The following is an 18,767-nucleotide window of genomic DNA, read 5'->3' on the forward strand; positions in this document are numbered from 1 at the left end:
CAAAAACCTTGGCTTGAAACATTATCAGTAACACATTTCTTTTAATGTTTTACTAGGGGGTTTTGCCTCCTGCTCGCTGCGCTCGCTTCTTTTGATAAAAAAAAAATACTTACAGAAGCTTGAAACTCTGTATGTGTCTCTTCCTCCGCAATGAATACATAAATACAAAGGGTACTAGGAAAGTTTTGCAATATGACGCAACAATGAATCACAGGAAGCTGCTTGTTGCTGCATGTTGAGACATGTTCATACGTGCATAGTAGCCGCCGCGCCAAGTCGATGGGCTCAGTTATTCATTAGTAGTGAGAGTGTAAAGTGCTTGCGATGGCATCGTGGTCACGAAATGAGATAAGGACAGTTTTGCGGTATAATTTCATGCGTGGTTTAACCATAGACCAGTGCTTAGAAGAAATGACTCTTGCACTAGATGATGATTGTCCACATCGTACAACGATATTCAGGTGGTATAGAGAATTCCAAAGGGGAAATTTCACTCTGGAGGATTCTGAGAGGCCGGGAAGGCCACGAACGTCAGTTACGGAGGAAAACGTTACTGCTGTGAGGAAAATGCTTGACGAAAACAGGCGAGTGACCTACCAACAGATAGAGGATACTTTGGGCCTAAATGCACCAGCAATTCGTTCGATTCTGCAAGATCATTTGCACGTGAAGAAACTTTGTTCTCTCTGGGTGCCGCATCAACTGACTGAAGAGCAGATGACACGACGTGTGACTTGGTGCCGGGAGATGTTAAAAAAGTTTGATAGGGGACAATCTCGGTATGTGAACAACATCGTGACAGGCGACGAGACTTGGCTGTACTATTACGATTTGCCGACCAAGGCTCAAAACAAAGTTTGGGTCTTTGATGATGACGACACACCCGTAATTGTCAGAAAATCCCGATCTGTAAAGAAGAAAATGATAGCTGTATTTTTCAAATCGAGTGGAATTGTGGAACGTGTCGTTTTGGACACGCAGAAGACAGTCACAGCTAAGTGGTATACTGAACAATGCCTGCCTAAAGTCATTGGATCTATGAAGAACCTGCGGCCAAAGTTAAGAATGGACACCTGGTACCTCCATCACGATAATGCTCCAGCTCACCGCGCCAAAACCTGCACCGAATATTTGACCACGACAGGACTGAAACTTCTCGAGCACCCTCCCTACAGACCAGACCTTGCTCCCTGCGACTTTGCACTGTTCCCGCATGTGAAAATGAAGCTAAAAGGGAGGCGGTTTTCCAGTGATGAGGACCTTCTGCGGGCTTGGGACAACGAGTGTGCTTTACTCCTTAGTGAAACTTGGCAGAACTGGTTTAAAGATTGGTTTCGGAGGATGGAGAGGTGTATTGAATGTAGAGGAAATTACTTTGAAAAAATTAAATAAACAAAGCTGTATTGCAAAACTTTCCTAGTACCCTTTGTACGTTACTATATTTATATAATATCGGTGTAGATACACCATAGACAACTCTTAAAGAAAAACTACGATGTAGTGTGAAAGACATCATTTCATTTGTATTTCATATTGTGCTCATCCTTCACAACGAGTTACCATGTATTGCACTACCTCGAATAAGTAACGCTTCACTAATAGAGAAGACTATTTTCACTTATTCTCAGTGGGCACTACCACTAAGACGGCACCGTTACACCATTTGGGTGTAACGTGCTTCGAGCCGCATGACTGCTAAATACGGATAACCATTGCATTCATTGTCGACATGATTAATTTTAAATTCCTCTAACACAGTGCTAACGCTGGAGTATAAACAGAACATTTAGTTATTTATTATTTTATTTTATTTCTATTTGGCGAGAGAGAGCTGCGATACTATACACCAGCGTTTCCTAAACTGGGGTCCACGGACCCCTGGGGGTTCGTAGACCAGTTCCAGGGGTACGCGTATCCCTGAGGTCAGTAGACAAGTTCCAGGGGGTCTGCGAAACGGACCCTCCTGAACTGGTCAAAAATTATTCGTTCTATGAACCCCAGGGGCTCACATCTGGTGAGTATAGGTTTGGCACACCCAGGGTCCTGTGCTGGATATCATCATGGTGATTCCCTCTTACTTCTCTGTCTGTCTGTCTCTCTCTTTCTCTCAGGGTACTCAATTTTTTTTGGCTGGTGCAGCATAAGCCTCAGGCTTCCTTGCACCATATGGCTAATAATAATAATAATGTAGAGTGTTTATCCCTCCCATCCCACTGTTTTTGAATCGCAAAATGAGTTCGCGATCTAAAAATAGCGGCAAGTGGCGGGGAGAACACCCTAGACAAATCAACCCAGGAGGACACTGGGCAGAGTTACAACTTGTCAATCACTGCCTTCCCACTGTTTTTCTAGCCGCCACGTTGGACGGGGTACCTTAATCTGGAGTTTTACCGTAATATTGAAGCCATTTCGTTAACTGGAGGTAATTAGGATAGAAATAGACACTCCTGTCTTCTTATTACCTAATAGCCGGGGAGTGGAAAAATGTTAGTTTTAGAAAAGTAGATAGTATATGATTGAAGAAAATACAGTTAGAGCTTAGTTATCCGGAGCGCAAATTCCCGTATGTGCTAGTGATGGCCCTGGACATATATATAACGGTAGTAAGTTTAAAGTAGGCTGAAGCTAAAGAACGGTAACAACGGATGAAATATCTACCACTACGATAATAAAGCTAATGGATGATTAATACTAACTAAATGTACAAACAGGGAAATAAGGTGAAATAGACGATTATGATTATCTAAATGTGAACTCATCTCATGACGTAGCCAGGATTTTTGTCAGCAGCTACATTTACAAAAATATGAGCCTTTGTAATTCAAAAAAAAAAAAAAAAAAAAAACACAGAGTAGTGAGATATCTTGCTACTCTGTGTAAGTAAACAGATGAAAGAAAGAAAGTAAACAGATGCACCACGAAAGGAATGAAAGTAAACAAAAAAACAAATTATGATATTAGGGTCCCCTGTAAATGATTACATCTACCCATATTTATTTTGTCTGTAAATTTCGTGTGTTGTCTGGTCGATTTGCCTGTTTTGCTGGAAGAAAAAACCCCAGTTTCTGGGGGAAAAAAACCTTGCTATCTACGCCTGAGACCAACTAACTCAGCCACGGAGTAAAAAAAGCCCACTAGTTCCTCGCGTCATCGACGGGATTCGAACCCGGGCCTTTTCCACCCGGTGTGGGGAGGACGAGAAATTATCGGTGACGATACCATTGTGCTACCCGCTTAGACAATGAAAGTAAACATTCCATTCCACTTATTTACACACACAATTTTATGTACATTCTAATGATATAAACAATTTATATACAAGATTATATACAGTTTTATAGACATTATCATATACATATATATATATATATATATATATCCATTCTATATAATGGTAATCAAGGTACTGTGTGTGTTTGCATGTGTGTTCTTATATCGGGGTGGCTCCTGGGCCTTAGCCCATCTCCACCTTTGTACTCTGTTATGGTTAAGAAACTCTGCATAATGGGCCTGAAAAGTGTCAGTGTATGTGTGTTGTTTTGTTTGTGGCAGGCTATTATGCCACCAGGGTGCAGCCAACGTATGGGCAGCTGCTGCCTGGTGCCCATCCCTAGCACCGGGCCTGGGTCAACAGTCCTCCTGTACCGGTGTTATTACCACCGAAAATCTCGCACCCGCCAGAGGGAGTGCAATACTGGCGAGTGCCTGCAATCCCGCTCCCAGGTTGCCCTTACCGGAGAGCCAGCAAAAAAAAAAAAAAAATTGTAGTTATATTTTGTACATTATGGTCTGAGTATTTTTTCGATCAAACACTCCTGTTCTTAGGAGATAGGTAATTTTGGTCCCGAGTCACCAAGACCAACCACTCCAAGGCTAGGTTTTTTTTTTTTTTTTTTTTGATTTGGTAGTTGTTGACGCATCGGCTTCTGTGGCCATATTGCACCTCCCAAGGTTTTAGCATTAGCATTAGCATTAGGAGAGGCATATGATGCAAGAAAGCAAGCTTATTCAGCATCAGCCAAAAAAAAAAAAAAAACAACCCTCTCCCATTTCACCCCTCCGTTCGTTCGAAATACCTGTCCAGTTGAGCTTTAAATTTGTTTAGGCTATCAACTTCAACAACAAGTGATGGAAGTCGGTTCCACCAACCAACCACCCGCTGGCCAAAGGCAAATTTCCGCACATCTATCCGACATCCGTCCTTCCTCAATTTGAATTTATGCCCTCTGAGGTGATTATTCTGAGAAAGATGAAGAATCCCATTCGCATTGAGCATGCTCAAACCATTCAAAGCCTTATACACCTCTATCAGATCACCTCGCCGGTGCCTAGTCTCCAGACTCTGTAATTTGCAAAACTTAAGCCTTTCTTCGTAAGAGCAACCCTTTGTTCCATTTACTAATCTTGTTGCCCTTCTCTGTACCCGTTCCAGCAGCTCTACATCCTTCTTGAAATGAGGCCTCCAGACCTGTATACAGTACTCAAGATGTGGCCTAACCATTGCCTTATACAAGGGAATAATCACCTCCTTATCCCTGCTAGAAAAATTCCTGTATATCATTGACAAGACACCATGTTTTTGCAGTACTTTGATCCAAGCCCGAGGCGGGAATCGAACCCGCGACCTTTGGGTTGCCGGGCAGGTACTTTACCCACTCGGCTAGCCGGGTCGGCCCAAGGCTAGGAGGATGTTCTAGCAAAACAATTGTAACAATTATATCAACATATATACATGATTTCGTAGTCTTAGTCTTTTTCACCACAGTTCAATTATTCTCAGTACATTTTCTTATTTTCAAATGAAGTCACAAGTTGAACTGTCCAGTTTGATTTCATTCAAGAAAGAAGTCTGTTCCAGTAGTCTTCCCCGGATCTCAGCTGGTTGGAAGTCGCAGATCGGATGCTTCGATAGAACTGTAATGGGAGGATATACAGGAACCCTTGGGTGTTAGCAGGATTCTCATAAGAACGTTGATTGATTCTGGGGCGTGATACCTGAAATTAAAAACTAAGGACTAGATGGAAACATAGTTTACAAGCATAACTTCTGAAACTTTTGGAGTTAAACCTTGTGTGGTCTTAAGTGACATCTAGATCTGTGACCATATAGATATGAACTACATTTTCTTACCTATGGACTGTCATTGGAATTCTAAATCATACACAAGTTAGGACTTTTGGGAAAAAGAGTAATTAGAAGTCTTCAGCAACTAGAAGAGAACCACCTGAAGAAGAGTTTTAAGACATGCTGGCACAGAACGGAAAAGACCACTGGGACTTTAATAATTAATCTGTATATCCTACATCTAATTTCCTCGAGGGTGAAGGGATCTTATTTCTAGTCTTCTTTTAAAAACAGTCACTGAAAATGTCTGTAAAGCATTAAAATTCCTACAGCTTTCTACCAAGGGACTTACGTTATCTTCTGTCAGATCCGCTAAACAACACTAAACGTGCCTGAAGATACTGTGGGCAGTCAAATAAAACATGAGATCAAGTTTCCACACCCCCACAAGTGCAGTAAGGGTCTGGCTCAAGTCCACGTTCGTGTAACTTGGCTCTAAGGGATCCATGTCCCGTTAATAAGTACATTGTATTCATCGAAGGAGCAAACCAAGGATTTATTTCCTTGGCGGCAGTAAATTCCACTTTGGTTATAAATTGCCTCGTAACTGTTCCATGTTCGCTGGCATTCCACCGATCCTGCCACACAGATGTCAGATGTTCCCACAATCTTTTCTTTTCTTGTTTGACCTCGTTCACTGGATCAGATGTTATTCCCATTAGTTCCGAAGCCAAACCTTTCCTAAGCCGACCTCTCATCCCCTTGAATACAATATATACAGATCCAGGGGAATGGTTCCTGCTAAGACTTGTAATGCGTTGTCTGGTACAGTTCTAGGGGAATTTAAAACAGATAATAACATGGATCTTTGAAGAGAAATAAGTTTCATTTTCATTTTAACCATTATGACTCTGTGATACCAAATGGTTGCAGCATATGAGACTATTAGCAGAAATATTGTTTTATAATATAAAAACAAGATTCTTTTACTAAGTCCCCATTCTTTCCTTGATATTCTTATTATTGAGGCAGTAAAATTCCTTATTTTATCTCTAAGTTTACATACATGTGGCAGAAAGCTTAATTTCATCGAAAGTAAACAGATACACGATGCGTATACTAGCGACCTCCGCGTCCAAAAGGTGCAAAGGTTTTTAAAAAATTAATAAGAAATAATTTAGACGGACGCCCAGTAAGCGCCGTGGCCTATTGCGCACCCACAGGGCAATGGACCCTTCCAGCAGGACAATGCGCCTTCCCACAGAGCCATAGTGACTAGAACATGGTTCAAAGAGCATTCCGTAGATTTTACCACCATAGAATGGCCTCCCCGTTCATCGGACATGGGCGCTGTGGGCATCTGTGGGATCCTGTGGAAAGAGGTCCGTTCGAGCTTTGGATCTTCCACCAGTGCTGGATTAAGGTATGGGCTAGGAGGATTCATGCCTGGGGCGCCAAAAACAGAAGAACACTGAGGAAAGAAATATATATAACTTTAGCAAAAGGCCGCTGAAAAATCTTTCTGCCCAGAGTGCTGAAATACCTTGGTCCGGCGCTGTTCTCCATCCAAGTATGCGACAGAATTATGGACAGCAGTGCAGTAAGCTTGGATGAAAATACTTGTGGACCGCTTTCTTTAACTAGTGAACTCAATGGACAGTCCAACACACGTATATCATCTACATATCTGAACGATGTGGCATCTAGTGGAAATGAACGTTCATACCAATATAGGTAAAGATTGGTTATAATGCAGGAAGAAGAAATGCCCATGGACCTTCTTTTATTGATAAACTGTGTGTCCATCAAAAACAAAGTTTTTTAAGATACACTGTTTTACCAGATTATTCCAAAAGAGGTGCTACATTTCAAAATATTTTGATGTTTCTGATAGATGTTCTGAAGAACCTTATAAAGATTACCTAGATTATAAAGATTAGCTAATATTATTAAATTCATGCTATGTATGACGTGTTTTAAGCTTATTTAAGACCGGTAGATTATTGCAAATAATATTGTTATTAGGAATAATGTTCATTATTGGTTTAAGAAGTTTTTCAAGGGCCTTACTAGGAACTTGGGCGTAGGTATTTTTATATGAGGTGATGAACCTGAAACTAATAGGGGTTTTGTGGAATTTAGGTATGAAGTAAACATACATACGGCAAGTTGAAATTATTGATATTAAGTTTCAGAATTTTATTTAAGGGATATCCAACTCACGACTCTGGGTGTGCCAAGCCATATTGGGCATCAGGTCCTTTCTGGCTATCAGTTACATTGATTCATAATCTACTTCCTTTTTCATCCTCTTTCTTCTTCCTTTTATCTTTACAATATATTAAAAAGTAAGAGATTACCTCAATCTTTTTCGCGAACTGCTTCCAGTAAATTCTCTCTCATATGTGACGAATAAAATAAGATGAAAAAATTGGAAAAAAAAGGAATTAATGAATTTCTACACTCATAGAGATACCATCAAATCCGATGCGCAACGGAACCGAAAGCCCCAACCCGATCCTGAAACACATCAATGCTGCGGTGGTTTGATATCTTTATGAGTGTAGGAATTCATTAATTCGTCTTTTTCCAAATTTTTTCATCTTATTTTATTCGTCACATATGAGAGAGAATTGACTGGATGCATTCCACGAAAAAGATTGAGGCAATCTCTTACTTTTTAATATATTAAAATCGTGGAAGTTATTGAGCCCTGTAGCTCTGATTTCTTACTAATTCCTTACAATGTATATACAGTGTCTGCGCGTGTAGCTCAGTGGTATCGTCACCGTCTTCCCCACACCGGGCGGCAAAGGCCCTGGTTCGAATCCCGTCGATGACGCGAGGAACTTTAATGGGCTTTTTTCACTCCGTGGCTGAGTTAGTCGGCATTAGGCGTAGATACTAGCTACACCCGAGGCCGACTTGCTATCTAGTAGATAGCAAGGTTTTTTTCCCCCAGAATCTGGGTTTTTTTGTCCAGCAAACCAGAGAACACACGCGATTTACAGATGCCACAGACATAATACATGTACGGTTATATGTAAGAAATTACGGGTGGTCCTAATATAATAATTTGAATTTGAATTTTGAATGTATATCTACAGTAAATCACCGCTAATCCGGCTACAGTTAATCTGGATGTCTGATAATCCTGATCGAAATTTGAAAAATTCTGTTCACAGTTGAGTGCTTTGAAAGACACATGGGATTTAGGACAGTAGATAAGTCACTCTGACTGTGCAGAGAGAGAGAGAGAGACGGAACATACACTAGGTGATCACTGAATTATGACCACCTACCTAATACTTCGTAGGTCCTCCTTTTGCCCTCAGTACAGCAGCTATCCGACGTGGCATTGATTCAACAAAATATCGGATGAGTTCGGGAGATATGGCCAACCAAGCTGTGTGTGTGTGTGTGTGTGTGTGTGTGTAATGCGGTTAACAATGCAGGTATGGAGGAGATTGGTGTATCCAGACGCCTGATATGCCTTTCCATAGTGTCCCACAAGTGCTCTATGGTAGTGGTCTCAAACTCAAATTGCATGCGGGCCGAATGCACGATCTGAAAGCAGCTGACGGGCCGGAATTTTTTTTTTTTTAACAAAATGAGAGTGAATATGAGCACCGTATTTACAACAAATACATAATTGAAATGTATTCGCGGGCCGTGTAAAATTGCTTCGGGGGCCGGATGCGGCCCTCGGGCCGCCAGTTTGAGACCACTGTTCTATGGGATTGATCTCGGAAGAGTTCGGAGGCCAATCGATATGCTGGAAGTCAGAACTGTGTTCCTGAAACCATTCCTGAACAACAAATGTGCCCAACGGCTCAGCGCATTGTCATCTTGGAGGACGCCATCGCCATTCGGGAAAAGATGTAACATAGCGGGGTGTACACAGTCATCGAGCAGTTGAAGATAGCGGAGACCACTGATACGTTGTTCCTCATGCAGCAGAGGTTCAAGTTCTTGCCAGTGAAACATTCCCCACACCATACAACCAACTTCACCGGGCTACACTTTTGATACCATGCATGATGGATCAAGAGCCTCGTGTTGTTGACGCCAAATCCGTACACGACCATCCACGGTGTGGAGAAAAAACACTACAGCTGACACTGCTCGCTCTCTCTCTCTCTCTCTCTCTCTCTGTGCAATTATTTCTGACCGGAATGACCTTGACCCTGATCTTCCATATTTCCAGGCCGAGTGGGTAAAGTACCTGCCCGGCAACCCAAAGGTCGCGGGTTCGATTCCCGCCTCGGGCTTGGATCAAAGTACTGCAAAAACCTTAGGAGGTGCAATATGGCCACAGAAGCCGATGCGCCAACAACTACCAAATCAAAAAAAAAAAAAAAAAACCATATTTCCAGACTATAATTTTGAACTCAAAGGGAGGAGATTTAAGTGACTCATACGACCAGCACACCTTCTTCCAGTCTTCTAACATCCAACTTGCGTGCTCTTTGCACCAGGGGAGTCTTTTACGCCGATGAACCTTGGTTAGGAGAGGATGCTATAGGAGTCGTCTGCTGGTATAGCCCATACGTGCGAGCGTGCGACGCATGGTCATGCCAGATATTGTTCCCGGTTGGGCCATGTTGTATTGGGAAGTCAACTCTTCAACAATGCTGCGACTGTTCGCCTGTACGAGTCGTCGGCCCTGCGCTCACCTCTAACATTAACCTTTCACTGACCTTTGCAGTTTGCTGTCGGGTTGTTGTTTGACCATTTTGACGCCAGTCCTGGTATACTTTAACAACGGCGGCTCTCGAACAGCCCACCAGTTCAGCCGTTTGGGAAATCAAGGCACCAGCTCGTCGAGCTGCCACAATCTGTCCTTTATCAAAGTCCGATAAATCCTTCCTTTTACCCATCACGCTCGGAATTTTACTACCTACTGAACCACTGACACCTTATGCATGCTACGTAGGTCGACTAACTGCGCACTTTCGTACCTCACGTGGCCAACGGGTCCCATTCAGTTTTCGTAGGGCTGGTTATAATTCAATGATCACTCAGTGTACGTTACATTGTCTTGCGTGTTGTTCATTATCGTTGTTGAGGCTTAGTCAGACGGATGTAATTGCTTATATCGCTTCATTTTCATACTTCTCTATACGTATATATGTACATAAGTTAACATATTTTATATAATTATGGGTTCTAAAGAATTGAAAGGTGGAATAAAAAGAAAACGCTTTGCTTTAACTATCATTGTTGTTTCAAATATTATCAGGCTGTGTCAGATATTAAAAACAAGAAGAATCTATAAAGACATTTGCTTTAAAATTCGATGTGGGGAGTAAAAGCAGTGTATCAAATAGACAGATAAAAAAAAAAAAAAAAAACTATTATATTTAGGCAACCCGAATAATTAAATTCATCTGCCGTGTCTGTCTTATGTCTGTTAATTGCGTGTGTTCTATGGTCGATTTGTCTGTTTGCTTTTTTTTTCCAGAAAACAGGGGTTTTCTGGGAAAAAAACCTTGCTATCTACGCCTGAATCCAACTAACTCAGCCACGGAGTTATAAAAGCCCATTAAATAGACAGACATTAAAAAAGCCAAAAGAATTGTTCCTGGCAGAAGCTGTATTCAAGTGGTATTCACAGCAACGATCAAGTGGCGTTGGCGTGCGACGCCACCTGATAAATGTATAAAAAGACAATACATTTATCCATCGATAGATGGATAAATGTATTGTCTTTTTATGGATTTTAAATAAAGGCCGTACAGAGATATTTTTTTTTTATTTATTTTCATCAGCACTACCTATACTTTATTTTTTAAATTTCCCAATTATTTGTCCTCTTAGTTTTTGTTCTTGCAGCAACCCCCAACTCCAGGTTGGGGGTTCCTGCAACGGGCTAGCTACTCGTTCAGTGTTAAAAATATACAAATGTTAAACGACCTACACGTGAAAATGAAAATGGACTGCACTTTCGGAAACGACTCGGCAAACGGAAAAGGACTATGGTTTTGGGATGCTGGAATATTCAAGGCCTTTCAACTAAAAGAAACTTTCTTTCGGATGAACTGCAAAAATTCAAGTCAGACATCGTCGTGTTATCAGAGACAAAGAAAAAGGGATGTGGAGAGGAAATAATGGGAGAATACTACCATTTTTGGAGTGGAGTTGATAAGAGTGAAAGAGCAAGAGCAGGAGTTTCTATTGCTGTTAAAAAGAAATTGAGACACAACATCAAAAACTGGCAATTTATTAATGAAAGAATGATCTCATTGGAACTGAAAATGTACGGGAGAGAAATATGTATTTTGGGAATATATGTCCCGACTAATGACACCGCCGATACCTTGAAGGGTGAATTTTGGGAGGACCTGAGAGAACTAATAGAAAAAATTCCTAAGAACAAAGAGATATTTCTAATGGGAGATTTCAATGCAAGAGTAGGAACTGAAAAAAAAAGCAAAGTTATTGGAAGATTTGGAGAGAAAGAGAGGAATGACAACAGAGATAGACCATGCAATCTTTGTGAACAGTTCGACTTGAGAATAAAGAACACATTTTTCCAACACAAGGATATCCATAAATATACTTGGTCACAGGAGACAAGACAAATTAGATCAGTTATAGATTACATTATTTCAAAACATTCAGGGACATATGTATTGAAAGATGTCAGAGTTTATAGAGGAGCTGAATGTGGATCTGACCATTTTCTTGTTAAAACAACACTGATTAATGAAATATGTGCGGACAACCAACAATGCAGGGAAGGAGAAATGCTACAAGTGGATCAATTTAACATTGACCTACTCCAGGACGACAACAACTTCACCCAGAGACTGGATGCTGCGATTAACATAGAGATAAAAGGTAATACTGAAGTAATCTACGAATATTTAAAAAATACTGTTAAAAAATAGCTCATGAAATCCTAGGCAAAAAGAAGAGCCAAGGACCAAAAAAGACCTGGATTACAGAGAAAGTAAGAGCTGCCGTAGAGGAAAAGAAACTTGCATATCAGAAATGGCTGGGTGATAGGAATGATGCATTTAGGAACATTTATGTTGAAAAAAAGAAAATAGCGAATCGGTTGGTAGTAGAAGCGAAAAATGAAGAATGGGAAAAGAAATGCGCAACTATTAATAGCAAATTGGGCTTCAAGCAATCAGCGGAATCGTGGAAGGTCCTTAAAGACTTGAGAAAACAGAATAAACACAATGCTGGTTTGCAATTAATACCTTTGAAAGACTGGACGGAGTACTACGAAAGACTTTTAAAAGAAGACCGGGAAGAGTTCAACACGATGGAGGATTTTGGTGTAGAAGACTCATGCTTAAAAGTTTCTGTTAGGGAAGTGGAACTCCTGCTAAAGGAAGGAAGGAATGGCAAATCACCTGGACCTGGAGGAGTTTACATGGAACTTCTGAAATATGGAGGAAGAGGAGTGGCTGTTCTGATACAAAAACTGTTAAATAGTATACTGAGAGGAGAAGAAATACCGAAAGAAATGATAACAGGATATATTACATCAATTTATAAGAAGGGGATCGGAAAAGCAGTTAAAATTACAGAGGAATATGCGTCCTGAACCCGCTCTTAAAGATCCTTGGAAAATGGATCAGGAACCATATAGAAGCCCGAAACGAGGTATCAGAAGAACAAAGTGGTTTTTCAGCTGGGAGGTCATGTATACATCATATCTCAACAGTACGACAGATCCTTGAAAAATGCCAATAAAAAGGAAAAAAAAAATCTTTATGATTTTCATTGACCTTGAAAAGGCATATGACAGTGTTCCAAGAAAACTCTTATGGGAAGCACTGAAAGAGGCAAATATTGATGGACAACTGATTAACATTATTAAGGAAATTTACAGGAATAATAGACGCAGAATTAAAGTGGGATCAGCTTTGTCACCTGAATTCCGCACTTCAAAAGGCTTATTACAAGGTTGTTGCATGTCACCAACCCTTTTCAAAATTTATATCGACATCTGCCTAAGATCCTGGTAAAAAAATGTAATAAAATGGGATTGCCGATTAATAAGAACACCTATATTCACAATTTACCTTTTGCAGACGATCATGTGGTGATAGCACAAGACTTAGAAGATGCAAAGTATTCATGTCGTCAATTGTTTGAGGAATATAAACAATGGGGTCTAAAAATAAATTTTAGCAAGACTGAAATGTTGTCTTCAGGGCCAGGACACGTTCTAAATATTGCAGGTTTTAAAATCAAACAAGTCGATAAATTCAAATATTTGGGATCAATCTTACAAAGTGATGGATCATTCCAAGCAGAGATCAATAAGAGAATTACAGACGGCAGAAAGGCTATCGGCATGTTAAACTCTGTTATGTGGAGCAAAAATATCCTACATAAAACAAAGAAACATATTTCAAACAAGTGTACAAAGTCTTCTATTGTATGGAGTGAAAACCTGGACATTGAACAGGTGAGCGGAAAACAAATTGCTCTCCACAAAAATGGATTTTTGGAGACTCTCAGCAGGAACTTCTAGAAGAGACAGAAAACGGAATGAAGACATAAGGGAAAAAATGGAAGTGAAAAAGACTATTATTGACACTATCAGAGAAAAGCGTCTAACATGGTATGGACATGTAAAACGGATGCAAGAAAACAGATATCCAAAGGCTATCCTGGAATGGATACCTCCTAGAAGAAGGAGAAGAGGAAGACCTAGGAACAGTAGTAGTAGAAGAAGTAGTAGTGGCATATGATGCAAGAAAGCAAAGGTATGAGCTTATGCAGCATCAGCAAAAAAAAAAAAAAAAAAAATCACACCATTCCCTCCAAATGCCTGTCCAGTTCCTCCTTAAATTTATTCAACCTATCAACTTCCACAACGACAGATGGAAGTTTGTTCCAGCAATTAACCACCCGCTGGCTAAAGGCAAATTTCCGCACATCTGTTCTACATCTGTCCTTTCGTAATTTGAATTTATGCCCCCTTAGGTTCGTAAACTGAACAAGTGGAAGGATCCCATCAGAATTCAGCGTGCTCAACCCATTCAAGGCCTTATATACCTCAATCAGATCACCGCGCAGATGCCTAGTCTCCAGCCACTGCAATTTGCAGAACTTAAGCCTCTCTTGGTAAGGTGTAAGGTATATTGTTGTCATGCGGCAGCAGGGGTTTCCCCCATCTCCGCGTTGCTTTCTTTGTGGGTGTACCAGTTTCCTGGGAATGCCAGAGGTTTAAAAGTGTGTGGGTATTGTACCTGTGTAATGTCGTGTACCGTTGTTCATCTGGTCATTTAGCCGCTGGACCCCTGTTGGAGCCCAGCGTTGCCCCACCTTCGCTCCGTGGAGGCAGACCAGTAAACACCAGTAGACTAAGATTTACTCTGGCAGGTCTTGCCGCTTAATTTCCTGAGATTTCGGCAGCTAGGACTTAAAAAAAAAAAAAAAAAAAAAAACCTATGTACACATACACATATATAATATAAGAACATACACATATATGCACATATACACAACAGTGATACATAACGCATCCATGCAACCGGAATTACTTTGGATGTTTGCATACAGCACGTGTGCATGCATTCATGTTGCCGCATGACAACATGCATTCATATGGCAGGAGTAGGGCAGTGCGGAGGATAATTAGGCCGAGACTGGGCGAAGATTATTTTTGGGATAGATTAAATTTAGTGTGTAGGGCGCTCGCGTCGTGTATAGATAGAGTGGAGGAGGAGCGGAAGGTTGGGGGGAAAAGGCAGAAGTATGGGGGACACAGAAGAGATTCCCCCAGGTTGTCAGTGAGGCATGCCCATGCTTCACCAGAAAGAAAGGTGGGGTAGCAGGGGGGCGAGGCGACTGATCATCTCGTCCTCCTGCCAGGAAGGGGTATTAAAGGAGAGCCGGGCTAGTGCCTGGCTCAGGCCGCCAGAACAGCTGCTATTCGTCCTTCATTCAGATTTTTTGTCTATCTTCATGGTTGCTTGGTAGGTCCTCTTTGGTGTTATGCACATTTTGGCTTCTAGCCATTATGTGGCTAATGTGCATTCAGGTCCCGTCTTCTTCTGTACAAGGCTTCAGCGAACTTTGAGAAGGCAATATATTCCTGCCTTCCGTCCAGTAGGTGTTGTTCTCTATTTCTGGGCAAAAAAGTGATCCAGGTGATGAGCTGACAGCGGAGGTCATCATAAAGCTGGCATTCATGCATGAGGTGGTGCCAGCTCTCCAGCTCTCCACAGCAGCAAGTAGGGTCATCTGTAATGCCCAGGGCTGTAAGTTTAGCCTTAAAGGCACCATGTCCTGTTAGCAGGAAGGTCGCGTGGAGTCCCGGCGTGAACCATGCTGGAGCCATTGGATAGAGTTTTCCAACGTTGGGGAAGAATCGTTTGGTGACTTCTCCCTTCGGGGAATTCTCCCATCTGGTTTGCCAGGTTTGCATGAGATGATTTGTAAGTCTCTTTTTCTCAGTCAAACGGTTTGTGGTAGGATCTGCGTCGAAGCCGGCGAAGGTGCAGGCTCTTCCCTTGGAGAGTTCATATAATACTCCACATTTAGCTACTTCGAGGTCTAAAGGTAGGGTTCCTGCCAGCACCTGCAGCGCGTGGGTGCTAACTGTTCTGCAGGCCCGGGTTATAGCGAGCAGCATGGCTCTATGGATAGAGTCGAGGATTCTGCGATTTACAGCCATGGTGACTTTGGGGTACCATGCTCCGGAAGCATAGGTAGCTATCGGCAGGAAGGCGGCTTTGTAAAACAACTTGAGGGTCTTCTTTTTCAATTCCCAGTCCCTTTTTGCGACTCTGGTAACAAGGGCTGTATAGCCCCGTATCTTGTTACGGATGTATTTCAAGTGTCCCTGGAAGGAGAGAGTGGGGTCCAGTATCACTCCCAGGTATCTAAGTTCCATGGACAGTCGTAATGTGATACCCTCAATCTTAATCTGTGGGGGTCTCCTGTAATCTAGGGAACCCTTGAGGAGAATGGAGTCCGTTTTGGTTGCAGAGATCCTAAGGAAGTGGATATTGGTCCACTCTTGTAGGATTTTAAGGGCATGATTTGCCTTTCTTTCCAGCTGGATTCTGCTGTTTCCCTCTATCATCAGGATGAGGTCGTCTGCAAAGGCTTGTGAAGACGCCTCTCCAATATTTGTATTTAGGAATTCATCCAAGACGATGTTCCATAACGTAGGTCCTAAAAGGGAGCCTTGTGGACAGCCTCTGTAGATTTTTCTGGTGAGTATTTTATATGGAGCATTCACCATGATGAGTCTACTGGAGAGGTAGCTTTCGATTACTCGATAGAGGTTGCCCATCATCCCACTCTCCCGGAGCCGGGCCAGGACGCTTGGCCACCAAACGGTGTCGAACGCCCCAGCAAAGTCGATAGAGATAGCCAGGAAATATTTGTTTTCTGTGGCAGCTGCACGTGCAAGGACGTTCTTCAGGGCATGTACAGTCGACGTTCCCGGTCTAAATCCGTGCTGGTATGGGGACATTAGGTTTGCCTGTAGGTAGTGAGCCTGGATTCTGGTTAACAGGAGTCGTACCAAGAGTTTACTGCAGACTGTTAGTAGGGCTATTTGTCTGTAGGAAGTTGGTTGGTCTGGTGGTTTTGTCGGGTTTTTAATTATGAGTTTAATATTTGCTTTTTTCCAGTCCTTCGGATAGGTCCCAGTTTGGAGACATAGATTGAAGAGGTTCAGTAGCATGTCAGGGGCTATCTCCACCACCTTCCTGATGATTTCCGGCTCCAAGAGGTCCGGACCCAGACATTTCTTACTTTTAATAAGGTGCGCAGCCGCTAGTAATTCCTCTATTGTGAAATCCGGTTCCCTGTCTTCTGTTCGGGTCGTCATTCTCTGTGCACATCTTGATTTGTTGGGGTGTCTGTGGGTATACATGAGGGTGGAAGGTTGCGTCCAAAAATATTGTTAACAGATGCCTCCCAAGAATTGGTAGCATCTCCCTGTGGTGTTATGGTGGTTGAAATTACCTCACCCCTAGGGAGTTTATTAGTGGTTACTTTGTAGACCACCCCCCAGGGGTCAGTGTTGCCAGTGGTTGCGACCAGATTTTCCCACTAGAGTGGTTTACTTCTGCGTATGAGCGAGGTGTACTGGTTTCTGGCCTCTTTGTAGATTTTACGCAGTGCATCCACATCAGGGGCAGGCCAGGAGCATCTGGCTCTCTGGAATGCTTTTCGTTTGTCCTGGACTTCCCTTCGGAGCCTCTGGAGCTCCGGACTCCACCATGGTACAGCGCCTGAGGCAGGTTTTCTTCGTTTTATGGCAGCATTCGCTGCTTTAGTAATAATCGCTGTGACTGTTTTTTGGAGTTGGTCAGGGTCTTGGTTTGTTTGAATTGCAGCTTGCTGTGTATCTTTTTCTGCTATTAGGGTATCTCTGAATTGGTTCCAGTTTGCAGTGTTCAATGCATATCTCTGCAGCATTTTTCTCTCAGGATATTGTCTCTGATGGTCTCTGTTAAGTTGGAAGGTCAGGGACCCTGGACGTTGTCCAGGCAACCTGAACCGTCCAGTCTGTTATATTGCCACAATGTTCCTAGTGGCTAGGGAGACATCGATGGTTGATTCCCATCGTAGGTTGCAGTAAGTCAGTAGTTGATTAGGTTGGTTTAGCACTGTTATCGTTGATGTTGCTAGGAATTCCTCCAGGCGCTGCCCGTTCCTTGTCCCCTGCCTGTCCGGGGTATGGCTGTACCAAGCTGGTGACCTGCAGTTCACGTCCGCTCCTATTATTAGTTTCTGGTCAGGGAGGATATTTGTTGCATGTTCTAGGTACCTTGTAGCCATCGTTATGTCCTCTCCAGGGCGGCAATAAAGGGCTACGACGTAAAAGGCTCCCAGTGCTGAGATAAGATGTGCACAGACTGCCCAGGCCGTGCAGAGGTGAGTGATCCTGGTAACTGTTATATCTGGGTTTCTGACCACAATAGCGGCCCAGGGGATTTCATTTTCAGGCTGTATGATCTTGTATTGTAGGGAGTATCCCCTTACTTGATTGGCGGCTGCGTATGGTTCTTGGAGTATGATGATATCTATATTTTCGTCGTCGGCTTTCATCCTGACCTGGTCGGCAACTGCCCTGGTTCTATGAGCGTTTATCTGGAAGAATTTGATCACTTTAGTGTTGAATTGTTTATGGTGTGGTGCCATAATCTGTTCTGGATTGGGTCAAGCTCTTGTATTTTTGGTATATGGGACACATGCTGTCTCTGAGGGAATGGGAGGCATCCATTTTCTGACTTTTGCAGTTAGCACAAACGGCGTCTGTGCTCTTATTTGGGCAGTCGGTGAAGTTGTGACCCTTGCCAGCGCAGTGGCCGCAGGTTCGCACAGCCTGGGAGCATGTGTGCGATGTGTGTCCGAAGTTTCAGCAGTTGTAGCATTTGATGATAGCCACATGTTCGCGGAATCGATGGCCACCCCAATATATATAAACTCTAATCTGATTTATAAGTATTTGCCAAGCTACCGGGCTCAGTTCTACAGACCAGTTGACTGTGCTTGAGGACTTGGCCTTGATGGTGTGCTTGGGTATCACATGATCATTTAGATTTTGATCTGGCAAATGTTTGGACAGATTTCTATAAAACAATTCTCTTGCGACCTCCTCGGGTTTGATATCCTTATCAAGGTCGTATATAAGGATGGAGGGCCCTTCCTTCTTGGGGGTTCAGCTCTGAGCCCCAGGGTTGCGATCTTGGGGTTGGCTATTATTTCA

Source organism: Mastigoproctus giganteus, chromosome 14 (genome assembly GCF_048544385.1).
Source record: "Mastigoproctus giganteus isolate SK-2022 chromosome 14, ASM4854438v1, whole genome shotgun sequence".
NCBI lineage: Eukaryota > Metazoa > Arthropoda > Arachnida > Uropygi > Thelyphonidae > Mastigoproctus > Mastigoproctus giganteus.